Source organism: Acanthopagrus latus, chromosome 9 (assembly GCF_904848185.1).
Source record: "Acanthopagrus latus isolate v.2019 chromosome 9, fAcaLat1.1, whole genome shotgun sequence".
In the NCBI taxonomy this organism is placed as follows: domain Eukaryota; kingdom Metazoa; phylum Chordata; class Actinopteri; order Spariformes; family Sparidae; genus Acanthopagrus; species Acanthopagrus latus.
The window spans coordinates 21,616,510-21,637,625 of NC_051047.1; the positions used below are offsets into that span (position 1 = coordinate 21,616,510).

At 40.1% G+C, this 21,116-nt stretch overlaps 1 long non-coding RNA gene across 1 annotated transcript; it reads right to left on the minus strand.

Moving 5' to 3' along the window:
- Positions 1-1,462: 1,462 nt before the first annotated feature.
- LOC119025263 lies at positions 1,463-16,471 on the minus strand. Its single transcript, XR_005076753.1, has 5 exons — positions 16,276-16,471; positions 9,685-9,774; positions 9,419-9,595; positions 1,938-2,018; positions 1,463-1,848 (listed from the first exon to the last, which is right to left on the minus strand). It is a non-coding gene; the product is annotated as an uncharacterized LOC119025263 (long non-coding RNA).
- Between the last annotated feature and the right edge of the window lie 4,645 nt (positions 16,472-21,116).

The following is a 21,116-nucleotide window of genomic DNA, read 5'->3' on the forward strand; positions in this document are numbered from 1 at the left end:
TTGACAACATTTAGTTCTTTTTACACAAGTAGTATGATTTTAAAGTCTATCTTTTGACACACAGGGAGTCTGTGCAGTAATTTAAATAACACATTAAACCACAACTGAGACAAACACACTGAGTCCATTCGGTGCAGGCTACAATGAGGCTGCATACTGTGTGTATAAACTACTGTAGCTGCTCAAAATGACCTTCTAGATGCTGACATACTAACATACCGACACCTTATTAAACACAACACATGGAGCCTGTTAGCTAACTCTGCTGTACTCAGATATTCAGCTTTTTAGAACAAGATTTCCTCTAGATTTAAGTATCTTCAAATAAATAAAACTTCACTTGAGGCAACTTTACTGATGTGCAGAAGTGCCATTCAGACACAAGGTATTTCTAACTGCTTTACATAAATATACATGACAAATAATAAAATCTGTATTATTAATTCAGTTTGTAAATTCAGTTATTTATTTGTCTTCTGCAATTTAAAAACAATTAACATTTCAAACTAAATCTCTTTTTAATTTGAACTATTTATCAGTGGATTATTATTTTCATTTTTAATTCCTCAATTTATTTCATATTAAAACATCAAATAATGATACATTTATTGTAATATAGTCTATTTTAGACTAATACTTTATTTTAATAATACCTGTATTATTGAACTATTAGTTAAATGCTTGATTACTATCTTAGGTGACACTTGTGGTCTGTCTGTGAAAGATAGCGGAACAAAATGGCCGACAGCCATAGACATTAGACCGACCCCCAGTCGTACTCATTAACTCCAAAATACTCACTAAAAACAAAAATGTGAACATTAATATTTGACAGGAGTTTCTGCCTTGATGAAAGATTGTTTGTGAGTTTGTTTAATTAAAGAAAATATCTCCTGCTTGGGGCGGCTGTAGTTCAGCGGGTAGAGCAGGTCGACTAGTGATCGAAAGTTTACTGGTTCAAATCCCGGCTCAGGGTTGAGCTGCATGTCGAAGTGTCTTTGAGCAAGATACTGAACCCCACATTGCTCATCAGTGAGGGCCCTGCGATGAGCTGGCGACTTGTCCAGGGAGTACCCTGCCCTCGCCCTGAGACAAGGCTGGGATTGGCTCCAGCAGCAACATCCCGTGACCCCATGGAAAGGGATAAGCAGCTACGGACCATGACATGACATGACCACCTGCTTGTATTAAAAGCACCAAAACTCTGATTGCCAAAATGTTACACTGTGAGTGACAGGAGATTCCGAATGCATTGATGTAGATTGGGAATGATGGAGGAACGACAGAAGAAAACTGGTACTGTTTGCTCTCCTCCACACATTTACGCTGGAATTGAACATGGCAGCTTCTGAGGGTCTTGTATTTGAAGTCTATACAGCCGAGAGTGTGAGTCTGTTTGCAAGCAGCACAACACTTCCTACTGATCTGACAGAAAACATTTGACAACACCACGCTTGTAAAATAAGTTTGACTCATTTAATGCTTCATCACAGATGGATAGAAACCAAAGCAGTCTATTTTGTTGATGTTCAAAATATTTTTCATGTTGGAGAGTCTCACCGAGGACAGAAGCTACATCAGCAGTTACTTCTGGTTCTTTTAGCCTTTTTCAGTATTCTTGGAGCTCTGAGCAGACACTTCACCTCTCCTCTGTCACTGATGCTCTGTGGATGGATGGATCACCCGCTGCAGAGCCTTCCTCTCCTGGGCCGAGCACCAACCAGACAATATGTCAGTCCACAAAACTTGATTACAGGAAATCAGGATTCAGTTCAGGAGGCTGTTGTCCAACTCGTCTTCATCAGCCCAGTCCTCTGCCCACACTTGAGGCTCCTGGCTGCTCTCGTTCTGGAGAAACGAACAGTGACCATCAGCACTCTTCGAACATATCAGCCATGTTTGATCCCCCTCTCAAGGTAAAGGTAAAAGATACTCACTCTTTCCCTTCAGGCTCCAGTGGCGGCTCATCTCCATTGTTTGGCTCCTCTTGATAATTCGTCCTGTCAACCATCCATCACCTGCAAGAGGAGAAAGCAGAGCAGTGGTAGTTTCTCGTCTCTTTGTGCAGGTTTTGTGTGTGTTTGTGGAAGTTTTTAGTAAATTTGTGGAGGTTTATGTGTATTTGTGGAGATTTTGTGTATTTGTGTACATTTTTTGTTCATTTGTTTAGGTGTTTTGTTAATTTGTTGAGGTTTTGACTCTGGACTTTCTGTGTCATTGTGGAGGTTTTTGCGTATTGTGGAGGTTTGTAGAGATTTAGTGTGTTATTTTGGAAGCTTTGTGTTTATTTGTGGAAGTTTTGAGTGTATTTGTGGAAGTTTTTAGTGAATTTGTCTAAGTTTTTGTTTGTGGAGATTTTGTGTATTTGTGGAGATTTTATGTATATTTATGGATGTTGTTTGTTAAGTTGCGAACTTTTGGTGTGCAATTGTGAAGATTTTTAGTCTTTTTTGGGAGGCTCTACAGAAATGACAGAAGTCAAAGTTTCCCAGCAGAACATTTGACACTTCACTTGTCAGTTGTTTTAATGTTTCAGCTGAACAGTGTAGATATACTTTTAATATTTTGCATAAATTGATTTTTTAACCATATTATTCATACTTTCACTGCACTTTGTCTAACAGCTTTAGTTTCTAGTTACTTTGCAGATTCATGTAATCAAAATTAAATATTTGCTGATCAAACATTATATATTATTATAGATTAAGTTATCTAGCATTAAAAGCAGAAAGTTGAGACCTCAGCACGGAAATGTAAGACATGCCAGTGTCATGCATTATGGAGGTCTCTTATTAATCAATTGATTTATTGCGTGATGTCGGCATACTCTTAAAGCAATTTTGTACAAAGACAGCTGATTTTTTATTCTCATTCTCAGGTCGTCAAATAACGCACGTTGTGAGCTATTAACAGGACTCATAGAGAGTCGAGTTATTAACAATGAGAAGACTTGTATTTTCATATACGTTTTATTTTAAGATTTATTTTTTACATACATTTTTTTAGTTTATCCAGTAGCTGGAAAAAACGCTCCAATCCTGTGGGTTTTGAGGTGGGGCCGCTTGCCTAGCAGACAAACCAACAACTGGATTGCTGTTTCTAAACTTCCGTGTCTAGAACTCTACAGTGGTTAACTGGATGTCTTAGCTTACTGCACTCAACATTGTTACACTGTTAGCCTGTAAGCTTTATGCCACAATGTTTCTCTAGCAAAACAACTTCCAAGGCTTCATAAAGCTTCTTGAGCACTCCCTGAACGCACATTTGCATGCTTGAGTGGAGACGTACCTGAACTGACAACAAACCTTTAATACAATTAGAAGGACACAGACAAACTAACAATCACTCAAGCTGTTTGCATCTATCAGTTCGCTACACTTCTACCATGAACATGACCACAACAGCTGCTTCCAAACAAAAAAATATCACTACAACACTTTTGGGTTTCTTGCACTGTTGTCCTGATGTACGCTTTCCTTTTGGATTTGCTGCAGTGATGTGCAGTTTGCCTTCTGGGTTTGCTGCACTGTTTTACACTTTCCTTCTGGGGTTGGCTGCACTGTTTTACACTTTCCTGGTGGGGTTTGCTGCAGTGTTGTGCAGTTTGCCTTCTGGGTTTGCTGCACTGTTTTACACTTTCCTGTTGGGGTTTACATGACTGTTTTACACTTTCCTTTTGGGTCTGCTGTAGTGTTGTGCAGTTTGCCTTCTGGGTTTACTGCGCTCTTTTACACTTTCCTGTTGGGATCTGCTGCAGTGTTGTGAAGTTTGCCTTCTGGGTTTGCTGCACTGCTTTACACTTTCCTTTTGGGTCTGATGCAGTGTTGATGCAGTTCTGGCTTTTTTTGGGTCTGCTGCAGTATTGTGCAGTTTGACTTGGGGGTTTGCGGCACTATTTTACACTTTCCTTCTGGGGTTGCTGCACTGTTTTACACTTTCCTGTTGGGGTCTGCTGCAGTGTTGTGCAGTTTGCCTTCTGGGTTTGCTGCACTGCTTTACACTTTCCTTTTCAGTCTGATGCAGTGTTGTGTGGTTTAACTTGTGGGTTTGCTACACTGCTTCACACTTTCCTTTTGGGTATGTTGCACTGTTGTCCTGTTGTACACTTTCCTTTTGGGTTTGCTGCAGTGTTGCGCTGGCAACACTGTAAAAGTGTCAACCTGGCCTCCAGATTCCCCAGATCTCCGTCCAACTGAGCTTCCACTGGATGCAGTCTGAGCCAAGAACAATCCATGGGGGCCACCAACATGGATGGGACTTGGTTCTGGCGCATCCCGTAGATGCTCAGCTGGACTGGGATCTGGAGAATGAGGAAACAAGTTTGACACCTTGGGTTCTTTGCCATGGAGGGTAGTTGATCTGCAACTTACACTTTCGTTTTGGGTTTGCTGCACTGCTTTGGACTCTTCTTTTGGGTTTGCTGCACTGTTGTCCTGTTGTACGCTTTCCTTTTGGGTTTGCTGCAGTGTTGTGCACTTTGCCTTCTGGGTTTGCTGCACTGTTTTACACTTTCCTGTTGGGTTTGGTGCGGTGCTGTGCACTTTGCCCTCTGGGTTTGCTACACTTTTTTAAACTTTCCTGTTGGGGTTTACATCACTGTTTTACACTTTCCTTTTGCGTCTACTGCAGTGTTGTGCAATTTGCCTTCTGGGTTTGCTGCACTGTTTTACACTTTCCTGTTGGGGTTTTGTGGTGCTGTGCAGTTTGCTGCACTGTTTTACACTTTCCTTCTGGGGTTGGCTGCACTGTTTTACACTTTCCTGGTGGGGTTTGCTGCAGTGTTGTGCAGTTTGCCTTCTGGGTTTGCTGCACTGTTTTACACTTTCCTGTTGGGGTTTACATGACTGTTTTACACTTTCCTTTTGGGTCTGCTGTAGTGTTGTGCAGTTTGGGGTTGGCTGCACTGTTTTACACTTTCCTGGTGGGGTTTGCTGCACTGTTTTACACTTTCCTTCTGGGGTTGGCTGCACTGTTTTACACTTTCCTGGTGGGGTTTGCTGCAGTGTTGTGCAGTTTGCCTTCTGGGTTTGCTGCACTGTTTTACACTTTCCTGTTGGGGTTTACATGACTGTTTTACACTTTCCTTTTGGGTCTGATGCAGTGTTGTGTGGTTTAACTTCTGGGTTTGCTACACTGCTTCACACTTTCCTTTTGGGTATGTTGCACTGTTGTCCTGTTGTACACTTTCCTTTTGGGTTTGCTGCAGTGTTGCGCTGGCAACACTGTTAAAGTGTCAACCTGGCCTCCAGATTCCCCAGATCTCCGTCCAACTGAGCTTCCACTGGATGCAGTCTGAGCCAAGAACAATCCATGGGGGCCACCAACATGGATGGGACTTGGTTCTGGCGCATCCCGTAGATGCTCAGCTGGACTGGGATCTGGAGAATGAGGAAACAAGTGTGACACCTTGGGTTCTTTGCCATGGAGGGTAGTTGATCTGCAACTTACACTTTCGTTTTGGGTTTGCTGCACTGCTTTGGACTCTTCTTTTGGGTTTGCTGCACTGTTGTCCTGTTGTACGCTTTCCTTTTGGGTTTGCTGCAGTGTTGTGCACTTTGCCTTCTGGGTTTGCTGCACTGTTTTACACTTTCCTGTTGGGTTTGGTGCGGTGCTGTGCACTTTGCCCTCTGGGTTTGCTACACTTTTTTAAACTTTCCTGTTGGGGTTTACATCACTGTTTTACACTTTCCTTTTGCGTCTACTGCAGTGTTGTGCAATTTGCCTTCTGGGTTTGCTGCACTGTTTTACACTTTCCTGGTGGGGTTTGCTGCAGTGTTGTGCAGTTTGCCTTCTGGGTTTGCTGCACTGTTTTACACTTTCCTGGTGGGGTTTACATGACTGTTTTACACTTTCCTTTTGGGTCTGCTGTAGTGTTGTGCAGTTTGCCTTCTAGGTTTGCTGCACTGTTTTACACTTTCCTGTTGGGGTTTTGCGGAGCTCTGCAGTTTGCTTGCTGGGTTTGCTGCACTGTTTTACACATTCCTTTTGGGTCTGCTGTAGTATTGTGCAGTTTGCCTTCTGGGTTTACTGCACTGTTTTACACTTTCCTTCTGGGGTTTGCTGCACTGTTTTACACTTTCCTGTTTGGGTTTTGCGGTGTTGTGCAGTTTGCCTTCTGGGTTTGCTGCACTGTTTTGCACTTTCCTGGTAGGGTTGGCTGCACTGTTTTACACTTTCCTGGTGGGGTTTGCTGCGGTGTTGTGCAGTTTGCCTTCTGGGATTGCTGCACTGCTTTACACTTTCCTTGTGGGGTTTGCTGCACTGTTTTACACTTTCCTTTTGGGTCTGCTGTAGTGTTGTACATTTTGCCTCCTGGGTTGGCTGCACTGTTTTACACTTTCCTGTTGGGGTTTTGCGGTGGTGTGCAGTTTGCCTTCTAGGTTTGCTGCACTGTTTTACACTTTCCTTCTGGGGTTGGCTGCACTGTTTTACACTTTCCTGGTGGGGTTTGCTGCAGTGTTGTGCAGTTTGCCTTCTGGGTTTCCTGCACTGTTTTACACTTTAACTTCTGGGTTTGCTACACTGCTTCACACTTTCCTTTTGGGTATGTTGCACTGTTGTACACTTTCCTTTTGGGTTTGCTGCAGTGTTGCACTGGCAACACTGTTAAAGTGTCAAGCTGGCCTCCAGATTCCCCAGATCTCCGTCCAACTGAGCTTCCACTGGATGCAGTCTGAGCCAAGAACAATCCATGGGGGCCACCAACATGGATGGGACTTGGTTCTGGCGCATCCCGTAGATGCTCAGCTGGACTGGGATCTGGAGAATGAGGAAACAAGTGTGACACCTTGGGTTCTTTGCCATGGAGGGTAGTTGATCTGCAACTTACACTTTCGTTTTGGGTTTGCTGCACTGTTGTCCTGTTGTACGCTTTCCTTTTGGGTTTGCTGCAGTGTTGTGCACTTTGCCTGCTGGGTTTGCTGCACTGTTTTACACTTTCCTGTTGGGGTTTACATCACTGTTTTACACTTTCCTTTTGCGTCTACTGCAGTCTTGTGCAATTTGCCTTCTGGGTTTGCTGCACTGTTTTACACTTTCCTGTTGGGGTTTTGCAGTGCTGTTAAGTTTGCCTTCTCGGTTTGCTGCACACTTTCCTTTTGCATCTGCTGCAGTGTTGTGCAGTTTGCCTTCTGGGTTTACTGAACTGTTTTACACTTTCCTTTTGGGGTTGGCTGCACTGTTTTACACTTTCCTATTGGGGTCTGCTGCAGTGTTGTGCAGTTTACCTTCTGGGTTTGCTGAACTGTTTTACACTTTCCTTCTGGGGTTTGCTGCACTGTTTTACACTTTCCTGTTGGGGTCTGCTGCAGTGTTGTGCAGTTTGCCTTCTGGGTTTGCTGCACTGTTTTACACTTTACTCATGGGGTTTGCTGCACTGTTTTACACTTTCCTGTTGGGTTTGTTGCAGTTCTGTGCAGTTTGCCTTCTGGGTTTGCTGCACTGTTTTACACGTTCTTGGTGGGGTTTGCTGCACTGTTTTACACTTTCCTTTTGGGTCTGCTGTAGTGTTGTGCAGTTTGCCTTCTGGGTTTGCTGCACTGTTTTACACTTTCAATTTGCGTCTGCTGCAGTGATGTGCAGTTTGCATTCTGGGTTTGCTGCACTGTTTTACACTTTCCTTTTGGGTCTGCTGTAGTGTTGTGCAGTTTGCCTTCTGGGTTTACTGCACTGTTTTACACTTAGTTTCCTGTTGGGGTTTTGCAGTGGTGTGCAGTTTACCTTCTGGGTTTGCTGCACTGTTTTACATCTTCTTTCTGGGGTTGGCTGCACTGTTTTACACTTTCCTGTTGGGGTCTGCTGCAGTGTTGTGCAGTTTGCCTTCTGGGTTTGCTGCACTGTTTTACACTTTCCTAGTGGGGTTGGCTGCACTGTTTTACACTTTCCTGTTGGGGTATGCTGCAGTGTTGTGCAGTTTGCCTTCTGGGTTTACTGCACTGTTTCACACTTTCCTGTTGGGTTTGGTGTGGTGCTGTGCAGTTTGCCTACTGGGTTTGTTGCACTGTTTTACACTTTACTCATGGGGTTGGCTGCACTCTTTTACACTTTCCTGTTGGGTTTGTTGCAGTTCTGTGCAGCTTGCCTTCTGGGTTTGCTGCACTGCTTTACACTCTCCTTTTGCGTCTGCTGCAATGTTGTGCAGTTTGCCTTCTAGGTTTGCTGCACTGTTTTACACTTTCCTTCTAGGGTTGGCTGCGCTGTTTTACACTTTCCTGTTGGGGTCTGCTGCAGTGTTGTGCAGTTTGCCTTCTGGGTTTGCTGCACTGTTTCACACTTTCCTGTTGGGGTTTGCTGCACTGTTCTACACTTTCCTTTTCCGTCTGCTGCTGTGTTGTGCAGTTTGCCTTCTGGGTTTGCTGCACTGTTTTACACTCTCCTTTTGGGTCTGATGCAGTGTTGTGCTGTTTGCCTTCTGGGTTTACTACACTGCTTTACACTTTCCTTTGGGGTTTGTTGCACTGTTGTCCTATTCTACGCTTTCCTTTTAGGTTTGCTGCAGTGTTTTACACTCTCCTGTTGGGGTCTGCTGCAGTGTTGTGCAGTTTGCCTTCTGGGTTTGCTGCATTGCTTTAGACTTTCATTTTCGGTCTGATGCAGTGTTGTGTGGTTTAACTCCTGGGTTTGCTACACTGCTTCACACTTTCCTTTTGGGTTTGCTGCAGTGTTGCGCGGGCAACACTGTAAAAATTGCTCAGGAAAAACCTGAGGAATATGGGAAAGAGGTCAAGGTGTCAACCTGGCCACCAGATTCCCCAGATCTCCGTCCAACTGAGCTTCTACTGGATGCAGTCTGAGCCAAGAACAATCCATGGGGGCCCCAACATGGATGGGAGTTGGTTCTGGCGCATCCCATAGATGCTCAACTGGATTGGGATCTGGAGGATGAGGAGGCCAGTTTAACACCTTGGGTTCTTTGCCATGGCGGGGTGTCATTGGTCTGAACGGGGTTTGAGTGGGTGGTGTCTGTCAAAGAGGCTCCAAAGAAATGACAGGACTCAAAATTTCCAAGCAGAACATTTGATTGTAACAAAATGACCAATGCTCACTTCACTTGTCAGTTGTTTTAATGTTTCGGCTGAACATTGTCGATATACGTGTTAAATAAAATATGATTATATCTTTTATATTACATATAAATGAGATCAAATAAATGCAACCACTCTAAACAGACATACAGTTTATATTATTTAATTATTATTATTATTTTTGTTAAACAAGACAAACAGAAAAAGAGGGAGAGACTAGTGTCCCACCAGTGACACTGTGCTAGCTTCTGCCAACCAAAACTGTCGATATTCAACGACCTGTGAATAAGACTCGACTACCCTCCAGAATCATTTACTGATCCCAGAGTATTAATGAACAGCAACTGAAAAATCTCACACTTTCTGCCTTTAATTTTTGGACCTATTGCACTGACCTTGTTGGACCAGGTGTCTCTCCTGTCCTGGGCCGAGCACCAACCATGCAAACTGTCAGTCCACAAAACTCGATTACAGGAAATCGGGATTCAGTGCAGGTTCAGGGAACCGTCTTCCAACTCGTCCTCAGCATCCTGTTCCTCTGCCCACACTTTCAGCTCCTGGCTGCTCTCGTTCTGGAGAAATGAACAGTGACCATCAGTTATCGGCAGATTTATCAGCCATGTTTGATCCCCCTTGTGACATACAGGTGAAAGATACTCACAATTTTCCTTCAGGCTCCTGTGGTGGCTCGTCTCCAATGTTTGGCTTGTCTTGTTCATCTTGATGATTAGTCCTTTCAGCCGTCCATCACCTGCAAGATGAGAAATAAGAGCAGTGGTAGTTTCACGTCTCTTTATGGAGGTTTTGTGGGGATTTTGTGTAAGTTTTTTGTAAATTTGCTGAGGTTTGTGTATATTTGTGGAAGTTTTGTGTGTATTTGTGGAAGTTTGTTCTTGAATTTGTGAAGGTTTGTAGAGGTTTTCTGTGTCATTGTGGGGGTTTTGTGTGTCATTGTGCAGGATTTGTGCATGACTGTGGAGATTTTATGTGTATATTTTGTGAATTTGTTAAGTTCTGTGGAGTTGTTTGTGTATTTATGGTTATTTTGTGTGTCATTATGGTTAAGTTTTTTTGTCTTTTTTGGGAGATTTTGAGTGTATTGTGGAAGTTTGGTGTTTATCTGTGGAGATTTTGAGTGTATTTGTGGAAGTTTTGTGTTTATTTGTGGAAGTTTTGTGTTTATTTGTGGAGATTGTGAGTGTATTTGTGGAAGTTTGGTGTTCATCTGTGGAGGTTTTGAGTGCACTTGTGGAGGTTTTGAGTGCATTTGTGGAAGTTTAGTGTTTATTTGTGGAGATTTTGAGTGTATTTGTGGAAGTGTAGTGTTTATCTGTGGAGTTTTTGAGTGTATTTGTGGAAGTTTTGTGTTTATTTGTGGAAGTTTGGTGTTTATTTGTGGAGATTTTGAGTGTATTTGTGGAAGTGTAGTGTTTATCTGTGGAGGTTTTGAGCGCATTTGTGGAGATTTTGAGGGTATTTGTGGAAGTTTAGTGTTTATCTGTGGAGGTTTTGAGTATATTTGTGGAAGTTTTGTGTTATTTGTGGAAGTTTTGAGTTTATTTGTGGAAGTTTTGTGTTTATTTGTGGAGATTTTGAGTGTATTTGTGGAAGTTTTGTGTTTATTTGTGGAGGTTTTGTGTTTATTTGTGGAGATTTTGAGTGTATTTGTGGAAGTTTAGTGTTTATTTGTGGAGGATTTGAGTGTATTTGTAAAAAGCATGTAACATGTGTATACACTGAGAGCCACAACATTAGAACCAGTGACAGGTGAAATAAATAACATTGATCATTGTGTTCCAACGCCATGTTCGGCTGTGAAACCACAAGTCCTAGCACTCATGCGGATGTCTCTTTGACAAACACCAGTCACCCAAACACAGCTGCAGACCAAGTACACCCCCTCATGGCAGCAGCACTCCTTGATGGCAGTGCCCCCCCAGCAGGACAACGCGCCTGCAACGCTGTAAAAACTGCTCGGGAACGACCCGAGGAATGTGGGAAAGAGCTCAAAGTGTCAACCTGGCCTCCAGATTCCCCAGATCTCAATCCAACTGAGCTTCCACTGGATGCAGTCTGAGCCAAGAACAATCCATGGTGGCCCCAACATGGATGGGAGTTGGTTCTGGCGCATCCCGTGGATGCTCAACTGGATTGGGATCTGGAGGACAAGGAGGCCAGTTTGACACCTTGGGTTCTTTGCCATGATGGGGTGTAGTTGGTCTGAACAGGGTTTGGGTGGGTGGTGTTTGTCAAAGAGGCTCCACAGAAATGACAGTACTCAAAATTTCCAAGCAGAACATTTGATTGTAACAAGATGATCAATGCTCACTTCACTTGTCAGTTGTTTTAATGTTTCGGCTGAACAGTGAAGATATACACGTTAATTACTTTTAATACTTTGCATAAATTGTTTTTTTTAACTATGTTATTCATACTTTCACTGCACTTTGTCTAATAGCTTTAGTTACTACTTACTTTGCAGAATTATATAATCAAAATTAAATATTCACTGATCAAACATTATATATTACTATGGATTAAGTTATCTAGCATTAAAAGCAGAAAGTTGAGGCCTTAGAGAGGAAATGTCAGACATGCCAGTGTCATGCATTGCAAGTTTAGTGTTTATCTGTGGAGGTTTTGAGTGTATTTGTGGAAGTTTTGTGTTTATTTGTGGAAGTTTTGTGTTTATTTGTGGAGATTGTGAGTGTATTTGTGGAAGTTTGGTGTTCATCTGTGGAGGTTTTGAGTGCATTTGTGGAGATTTTGAGTGTATTTGTGGAAGTGTAGTGTTTATCTGTGGAGTTTTTGAGTGTATTTGTGGAAGTTTTGTGTTTATTTGTGGAAGTTTGGTGTTTATTTGTGGAGATTTTGAGTGTATTTGTGGAAGTTTAGTGTTTATCTATGGAGGTTTTGAGTGTATTTGTGGAGATTTTGAGTGTATTTGTGGAAGTTTTGTGTTTATTTGTGCAGGTTTTGAGTGCATTTGTGGAGATTTTTAGTGTATTTGTGGAAGTTTAGTGTTTATCTGTGGAGGCTTTGAGTGTATTTGTGGAAGTTTTGTGTTTATTTGTGGAAGTTTTCTGTTTATTTGTGGAAGTTTTGTGTTTATTTGTGGAGATTTTGAGTGTATTTGTAGAAGTTTTGAGTGTATTTGTGGAAGTTTTGTGTTTATTTGTGGAGATTTTGAGTGTATTTGTGGAAGTTTAGTGTTTATCTGTGGAGGTTTTGAGTGCATTTGTGGAGATTTTGAGTGTATTTGTGGAAGTGTAGTGTTTATCTGTGGAGTTTTTGAGTGTATTTGTGGAAGTTTTGTGTTTATTTGTGGAAGTTTGGTGTTTATTTGTGGAGGTTTTGAGTGTATTTGTAGAAGTTTTGAGTGTATTTGTGGAAGTTTTGTGTTTATTTGTGGAGATTTTGAGTGTATTTGTGGAAGTTTAGTGTTTATCTGTGGAGGTTTTGAGTGCATTTGTGGAGATTTTGAGTGTATTTGTGGAAGTTTAGTGTTTATCTGTGGAGATTTTGAGTGTATTTGTGGAAGTTTTGTGTTTATTTGTGGAAGTTTTGTGTTTATTTGAGGAGATTGTGAGTGTATTTGTGGAAGTTTGGTGTTCATCTGTGGAGGTTTTGAGTGCATTTGTGGAGATTTTGAGTGTATTTGTGGAAGTGTAGTGTTTATCTGTGGAGTTTTTGAGTGTATTTGTGGAAGTTTTGTGTTTATTTGTGGAAGTTTGGTGTTTATTTGTGGAGGTTTTGAGTGTATTTGTGGAGGTTTTGTGTTTATTTGTGGAGGTTTTGTGTTTATTTATGGACGTTTTCTGTTTATTTGTGGAGATTTTGAGTGTATTTGTAGAAGTTTTGAGTGTATTTGTGGAAGTTTTGTGTTTATTTGTGGAGATTTTGAGTGTATTTGTGGAAGTTTAGTGTTTATCTGTGGAGGTTTTGAGTGCATTTGTGGAGATTTTGAGTGTATTTGTAGAAGTTTTGAGTGTATTTGTGGAAGTTTTGTGTTTATTTGTGGAGATTTTGAGTGTATTTGTGGAAGTTTAGTGTTTATCTGTGGAGATTTTGAGTGTATTTGTGGAAGTTTTGTGTTTATTTGTGGAAGTTTTGTGTTTATTTGTGGAGATTGTGAGTGTATTTGTGGAAGTTTGGTGTTCATCTGTGGAGGTTTTGAGTGCATTTGTGGAGGTTTTGAGTGCATGTGTGGAGATTTTGAGTGTATTTGTGGAAGTGTAGTGTTTATCTGTGGAGTTTTTGAGTGTATTTGTGGAAGTTTTGTGTTTATTTGTGGAAGTTTGGTGTTTATTTGTGGAGATTTTGAGTGTATTTGTGGAAGTTTAGTGTTTATCTATGGAGGTTTTGAGTGTATTTGTGGAAGTTTAGTGTTTATCTATGGAGGTTTTGAGTGTATTTGTGGAGGTTTTGAGTATATTTTGTGAATTTGTTAAGTTCTGTGGAGTTGTTTGTGTATTTATGGTTATTTTGTGTGTCATTATGATTAAGTTTTTTAGTCTTTTTTGGGAGATTTTGAGTGTATTGTGGAAGATTGGTGTTTAGTTGTGGAGATTTTGTGTTTATTTGTGGAAGTTTTGTGTTTATTTGTGGAGATTTTGAGTGTATTTGTGGAAGTTTAGTGTTTATCTGTGGAGATTTTGAGTGCATTTGTGGAAGGTTTGTGTTTATTTGTGCAGGTTTTGAGTGCATTTGTGGAGATTTTGAGTGTATTTGTGGAAGTTTAGTGTTTATCTGTGGAGGCTTTGAGTGTATTTGTGGAAGTTTTGCTTTTGTTTGTGGAGATTTTGAGTGTACTTGTGGAAGTTTAGTGTTTATTTGTGGAGGTTTTGAGTGTATTTGTAAAAAGCATGTAACATGTGTATACACTGAGAGCCACAACATTAGAACCAGTGACAGGTGAAATAAATAACATTGATCATTGTGTTCCAACGCCATGTTCGGCTGTGAAACCATGAGTCCTAGCACTCATGCGGATGTCTCTTTGACAAACACCAGTCACCCAAACACAGCTGCAGACCAAGTACACCCCCTCATGGCAGCAGCACTCCTTGATGGCAGTGCCCCCCCAGCAGGACAACGCGCCTGCAACACTGTAAAAACTGCTCGGGAACGACCCGAGGAGCGTGGGAAAGAGCTCAAAGTGTCAACCTGGCCTCCAGATTCCCCAGATCTCAATCCAACTGAGCTTCCACTGGATGCAGTCTGAGCCAAGAACAATCCATGGTGGCCCCAACATGGATGGGAGTTGGTTCTGGTGCATCCCGTGGATGCTCAACTGGATTGGGATCTGGAAGACAAGGAGGCCAGTTTGACACCTTGGGTTCTTTGCCATGATGGGGTGTAGTTGGTCTGAACAGGGTTTGGGTGGGTGGTGTTTGTCAAAGAGGCTCCACAGAAATGACAGTACTCAAAATTTCCAAGCAGAACATTTGATTGTAACAAGATGATCAATGCTCACTTCACTTGTCAGTTGTTTTAATGTTTCGGCTGAACAGTGAAGATATACACGTTAATTACTTTTAATACTTTGCATAAATTGTTTTTTTTAACTATGTTATTCATACTTTCACTGCACTTTGTCTAACAGATTTAGTTACTACTTACTTTGCAGAATTATATAATCAAAATTAAATATTCACTGATCAAACATTATATATTACTGTAGATTAAGTTATCTAGCATTGAAAGCAGAAAGTTGAGACCTTAGAGAGGAAATGTCAGACATGCCAGTGTCATGCATTGCAAGTTTAGTGTTTATCTGTGGAGGTTTTGAGTGTATTGTGGAGATTGTGAGTGTACTTGTGGAAGTTTAGTGTTTATTTGTGGAGATTTTGAGTGTATTTGTGGAAGTTTTGTGTTTATTTGTGCAGGTTTTGAGTGCATTTGTGGAGATTTTGAGTGTATTTGTGGAAGTTGTGTGTTTATTTGTGGAGGTTTTGTGTTTATTTGTGGAGATTTTGAGTGTATTTGTGGAAGTTTAGTGTTTATCTGTGGAGGTTTTGAGAGCATTTGTGGAGATTCTGAGTGTATTTGTGGAAGTTTAGTGTTTATCTGTAGAGATTTTGAGTGTATTTGTCGAAGTTTTGTGTTTATTTGTGGAAGTTTTGTGTTTATTTGTGGAGATTGTGAGTGTATTTGTGGAAGTTTGGTGTTCATCTGTGGAGGTTTTGAGTGCATTTGTGGAGGTTTTGAGTGCATTTGTGGAAGTTTAGTGTTTATTTGTGGAGTTTTTGAGTGTATTTGTGGAAGTTTTGTGTTTATTTGTGGAGATTTTGAGTGTATTTGTGGAAGTTTAGTGTTTATCTGTGGAGGTTTTGAGTGTATTTGTGGAAGTTTTGTGTTCATTTGTGGAAGTGTAGTGTTTATCTGTTGAGTTTTTGAGTGTATTTGTGGAGATTGTGAGTGTATTTGTGGAAGTTTAGTGTTTATCTGTGGAGGTTTTGAGTGTAATTGTGGAGGTTTTGAGTGTATTTGTGGAAGTTTTGTGTTTATTTGTGGAGATTTTGAGTGTATTTGTGGAAGTTTAGTGTTTATCTGTGGAGGTTTTGAGTGCATTTGTGGAGTTTTTGAGTGTATTTGTGGAAGTTTAGTGTTTATTTGTGGAGGTTTTGTGTTTATTTGTGGAAGTTTTGTGTTTATTTGTGGAGATTTTGAGTGTATTTGTGGAGATTTTGAGTGTATTTGTGGAAGTTTTGTGTTTATTTGTGGAAGTTTTGTGTTCATTTGTGGAGATTTTGAGTGTATAATGAACAAATATACATGTTAAATAAAATATAATTATATCATTTATATTATATATAAATGATATCAAATACATGCAGGTGTTCTAAACAGACATACTGTTTATATTTCCTCTCAGTAAACAAAACCCATTTAACAAGTTGAACTGAAAACAAGGCCAGTTGCCTACAATACGGCACTCAGTAAAAGCCATTTAAAATACTACTTTTACTTCGCTCTCTAATTTCCCATTGAAATAACTTATACATTGCTTTTTTTGTAAATTTGTTTGCCTTTTTTTTAACAAGACAAACAGAAAAAGAGGGAGAGAGACTAGTCTCCCAACAGTGACACTGTAATGGCTTCTGCTAACCCAAAATGTTGGTATTCAACAACCTGTGAATGAGACTCGACTACTCTCTTGATTCATTTATTGATGCTAGAGTATTAATGAACAGCAGATGACAAATCTCACACTTTCTGCCTTTAACGTTGGCAGCTCCATTGCACTGACCTTGTTGGACCAGGTGTCTCTCCTCTCCGAGTCTGATCACCATACAGGTCAGAGCTGTTCCACTTGAAGCTGAAGACAAGTCCCACTGTTCACCTAGATAGAAGAGGAAGAACTTTAATATAACTATGACTACATACCTATGTGTGTGTTTTTATGTATATATGCTGATCGTAACAGAAAAAAAGAAGATGTAATCAGATTGAAGACACATCCAGGAAAAAAGGGTATTTCTCACAGATTATAATTTTATAATAAAGAATAATATAGCAGTGCATGACAACACTTCACAAGTCTCACATCCCTCTGCACTGGAAAATCTACCATAATCTGATTTAATAAATGTGTTTTTTAAAGGTAAACCAAATGTATTACGTCCTGAGAACATTAACTGCATTATACACGAGTAATATGAAGTCTATCTTTTGAACCACAAGAGAGTCAGTGCAGTGATTTTAATAACACATTAAACTAGAACCGAGACAAACACACTGAGTCCATTCTGTGTAGACTAAAATGAGGCTGATATTGTGTGTCTAACACAACAGATGGAGCTTGTTAGCTAACTGTGCTGTACTCAGATATTCGGCTGTAACAATGCTAGTATTAACAAGTTAACATTACACAGCAGGATAATGGCGTCATGCTAACACTCTCCAACAGACACACACGGTAGCTAACATGCAAACCTGTCTGTAAAAACACAACGAAGAAAGGACTCAAAAATCTTAATAAGCTCGTTACAGTGTCAGTACCCGGGTCATGTGTCCTTAACCTTTTATAAAGGCAGCTGAGTCGCTGCTAACATGTTTCCCAAACCATGCAGTGCATCTTCAAAAGTCAGCTAGCTAGCATAATAAAACATAACCACTCACTTACACTGACCAGCAAACCTAAGCTAACCAGCTTTCATACTGTTCAAAATAATTAATACATTTCGAAAAACTTAAAGACGACTTTACCAAAACTAGCGACTTGTTTTTAGATAGCGACCTAAATTTCATTAACTGTGCATTATTCATGTAATAAACAGGGCAGCGATAAAAACAACCAAAATCACGATGGAGGTCTGGTACACCTGGCAAAACATAATGCCCATGGCGGATTTAATTGGTTGTTGTTTGAGGATTATGTTCCAGCCGAATTTACCTCAACACTTAAGAGTTAAATGAGACTTCTTCAAAAACAAATCTCACCGACATGAGAGGGAGGCTGGCTCCCTTTTAATCCGCACATAAGCAGGATTTACTGGCCGTAGCCAACACACGACACAGCAGGATAATGGCGTCATGCTAACACTCTCCAACAGACACACAAGTTAGCTAACATGCAAACCTGTCTGTAAAAACACAATGACGAAACGACTCAGAAATCTTAATAAGCTCGTTATAGTGTCAGTACCCGGTTCATGTGTCCTTACCCCTAAGTAAAGGCAGCTGAGTCGCTGCTAACATGTTTCCCAAACCATGCAGTGCAACTCCAAAAGTCAGCTAGCTAGCATAACATAACATAACCACTCACTTACACTGACCAGCACACCTTAGCTAACCAGCTTTCATACCGTTCAAAATAATCAATACAACTCAAAAAACTTAAAACCGACTTTACCAAAACTAGCGACTTGTTTTTAGATAGCGACCTAAATTTAATTAACTGTTCATTATTCATGTAATAAACAGGGCAGCGATAAAACGACCAAAATCACAATGGAGGTCTGGTACACCGAGCAAAACATAATGCCCATGGCGGATTTAATTGGTTGTTGTTTGAGGATTATGTTCCAGACGAATTTACCTCAACACTTAAGAGTTAAATGAGACTTCTTCAAAAACAAATCTCACCGACATGAGAGGGAGGCTGGCTCCCTTTTAATCCGCACATAAACAGGATTTACTGGCCTTGGCCAACACAGGACACAGCAGGATAATGGCGTCATGCTAACACTCTCCAACAGACACACAAGTTAGCTAACATGCAAACCTGTCTGTAAAAACACAACGACGAAACGACTCAGAAATCTTTATAAGCTCGTTACAGTGTCAGTACCCGGTTCATGTGTCCTTAACCCTTGGTAAAGGCAGCTGAGTCGCTGCTAACATGTTTCCCAAACCATGCAGTGCAACTCCAAAAGTCAGCTAGCTAGCATAACATAACATAACCACTCACTTACACTGACCAGCAAACCTTACCTAACCAGCTTTCATACCGTTCAAAATAATCAATACAACTCAAAAAACTTAAAACCGACTTTACCAAAACTAGTGACTTGTTTTTAGATAGCGACCTAAATTTAATTAACTGTTCATTATTCATGTAATAAACAGGACAGCGATAAAAAGACCAAAATCACAATGGAGGTCTGGTACACTGAGCAAAACATAATGCCCATGGCGGATTTAATTGGTTGTTGTTTGAGGATTATGTTCCAGCCGAATTTACCTCAACATTTAAGAATTAAATGAGACTTCTTCAAAAACAAATCTCACCAACATAGGGGGAGGCTAGCTCCCTTTTAACCTGCACATAAGCAGGACTTACTGGGCTTACACAACACATAAAAGTAGTTACTATGTGGAGCTCCCTGATATATAAATGAACATTACCTGGGCTTATTACTGGATATCTGTAAATAATAGCTGATCTGTACACCTCCCACACAGACATTAACACACCTGTACTGAGCAAATAACTGTACACATAAAGCAGATTGGTACATAAAAGTTTACTGACCGTGTTCGTGTCCTCAGAGAAGGGCCGCTCCAAACAGACTGGAGATCCCTCAGGGGCTGATAATAAAGTGTTTTGGAGGGAAATGCACTACTTTCACGCGGGAAAAGAGAAAGACCGCCCCTTTTGGCGCGCACCACCCACATTCCTTAGAGAAGCTGGGGGGGGGGACTTACTTTGCTGGTTTACCTGTATCTAACCAGAGAGTGGGCCTGAGGGTGGATAGTTTAGTTTAGTTGGCAAAACAGGTGTCCCTTAATAATGTGACCTACTTTTGCCCTGGGTTCAAATCCAGGGCTGAGGACCTGTGTTTGCATTTTGTTTACTGTAATTTCTCAATCTGTCTTCTCAATAGAGGGCAAAATATGAATAAACCAAATATTAATAGAACCAACACAGATAAACAATTGTTAAAAGGATTTAAAAAAAGGTCACTTTTTATTGATGTATCATTTCTTTATTTGTTATTACTCTAACAGAATGTAATCAAATTACATTACTTTAAAATTGTAATTGGGTGAATTTGGGTCATTTTGACACCTCAGTTCAAGTGTTGTTGATTTCTGTTCTGTACTTTTACCATAAAATGAATTAAATTAAATGTGAATCATGACTTCATAGTGGTGTACTTGTACATATTATGTGAGAATCTATTTGCTACCTTTTTATTATCTTGTTTATTTCTGTTCTGTTATTATTGTTTATTGTTAAATTAAACTGTCCTTAGGCTCCTGTGACACACAAATATCCACTTTTGCTGGACCAATAAAGGAATTCTGACTCTGATTCTGATTCTGAGTCACTCACGATCTATGGGATTTTCATGAGGAGGTCAGTGATGTAATATTCTGATCAGTCATAAGTAAATGTTTCTAATATTTTATCACAATATGTTTGTGTTGGGGCTGGCACATGGTTCTGACATGAGAGCTGCCTAAATCGCACTAACAAAAGAAAGTGCATCGACGCTAATGTCCAGTAGGTGGTGCCAGCTTGACACAGTCCACCCAGGTTTGAGAAGTCAAATTTCCCATCGTCTAAGAGGGCACCTGAATGCATCGCCTGTTCCGCATTGACCAGATTAACGGAGCAACTGCTGTCCGTTAGTGTGGCTACTATGGCAAGTCGTTTTAACATGTAATCGAACCACACTCTTATCTGTAATTACATTTTAGATAGCCATAATAGCATTTCTCCTAGTCAAAATTGGTATGATCACTAGTCAGAATGGTAATTAAAGATATCCACAATAACATTCTTACCAGTAGAAATGTTATTTCAAGATATCTACAACTGTGATTTTACTAGTCAAAACTAAATTTAAGATATCTAAAAATCCTTAAAAAATATAAGTGGCCATTTTAACATTTAATAGCTAGACTGGATATGTGTTGCAGATATCTGTAATTCAATTATTCCTAGTCGAAATGAACATTTCAGATATCCACAATGACATTCTTCCTATCCACAATTGTCATTATCCATAATATATCCATAATTCATATTATGACTAGTAAAAATGCAATTGTGGACATCTGTAAATATATTGTTGATGTCCATAATGACATTTTTAGTAGTCACAATGTATTTTTGGATATTCAAAATTACATTCTGGATATCTGGAATAGTTTTTCATTTTGGATATCTGAAATGAAAATTATGACTAGTAACAATTGGATTGAAGATATATGAAATGTTCGTTTTGACAAGGAATAATTGAATTACAGATATCTGCAACACATATCTAGTCCAGCTATTAAATGTTAAAATGGCCACTTATATATTTTAAGGATTTTTAGATATCTTAAATTTAGTTTTGACTAGTACAATCACAGTTGTAGATATCTTGAAATAACATTTCTACTAGTAAGAATGTTATTGCGGATATCTTTACTTACCATTCTGACTGTGAGATACCAATTTTGACTAGGAGAAATGCTATTATGGCTATCTAAAATGTAATTACAGATAGGAGTGTGGTTCGATTAAATGTTAAAACGGCTTGCCATATTCGTCAGTACAGGATTCTGCTGTTACACAGCTGTGTTTGTTGTCCGTGTCTAAACAATTTTGAGAAGAAAAAAAAAATCCGTCGGTGTGCCTTTAAGACGAACTCG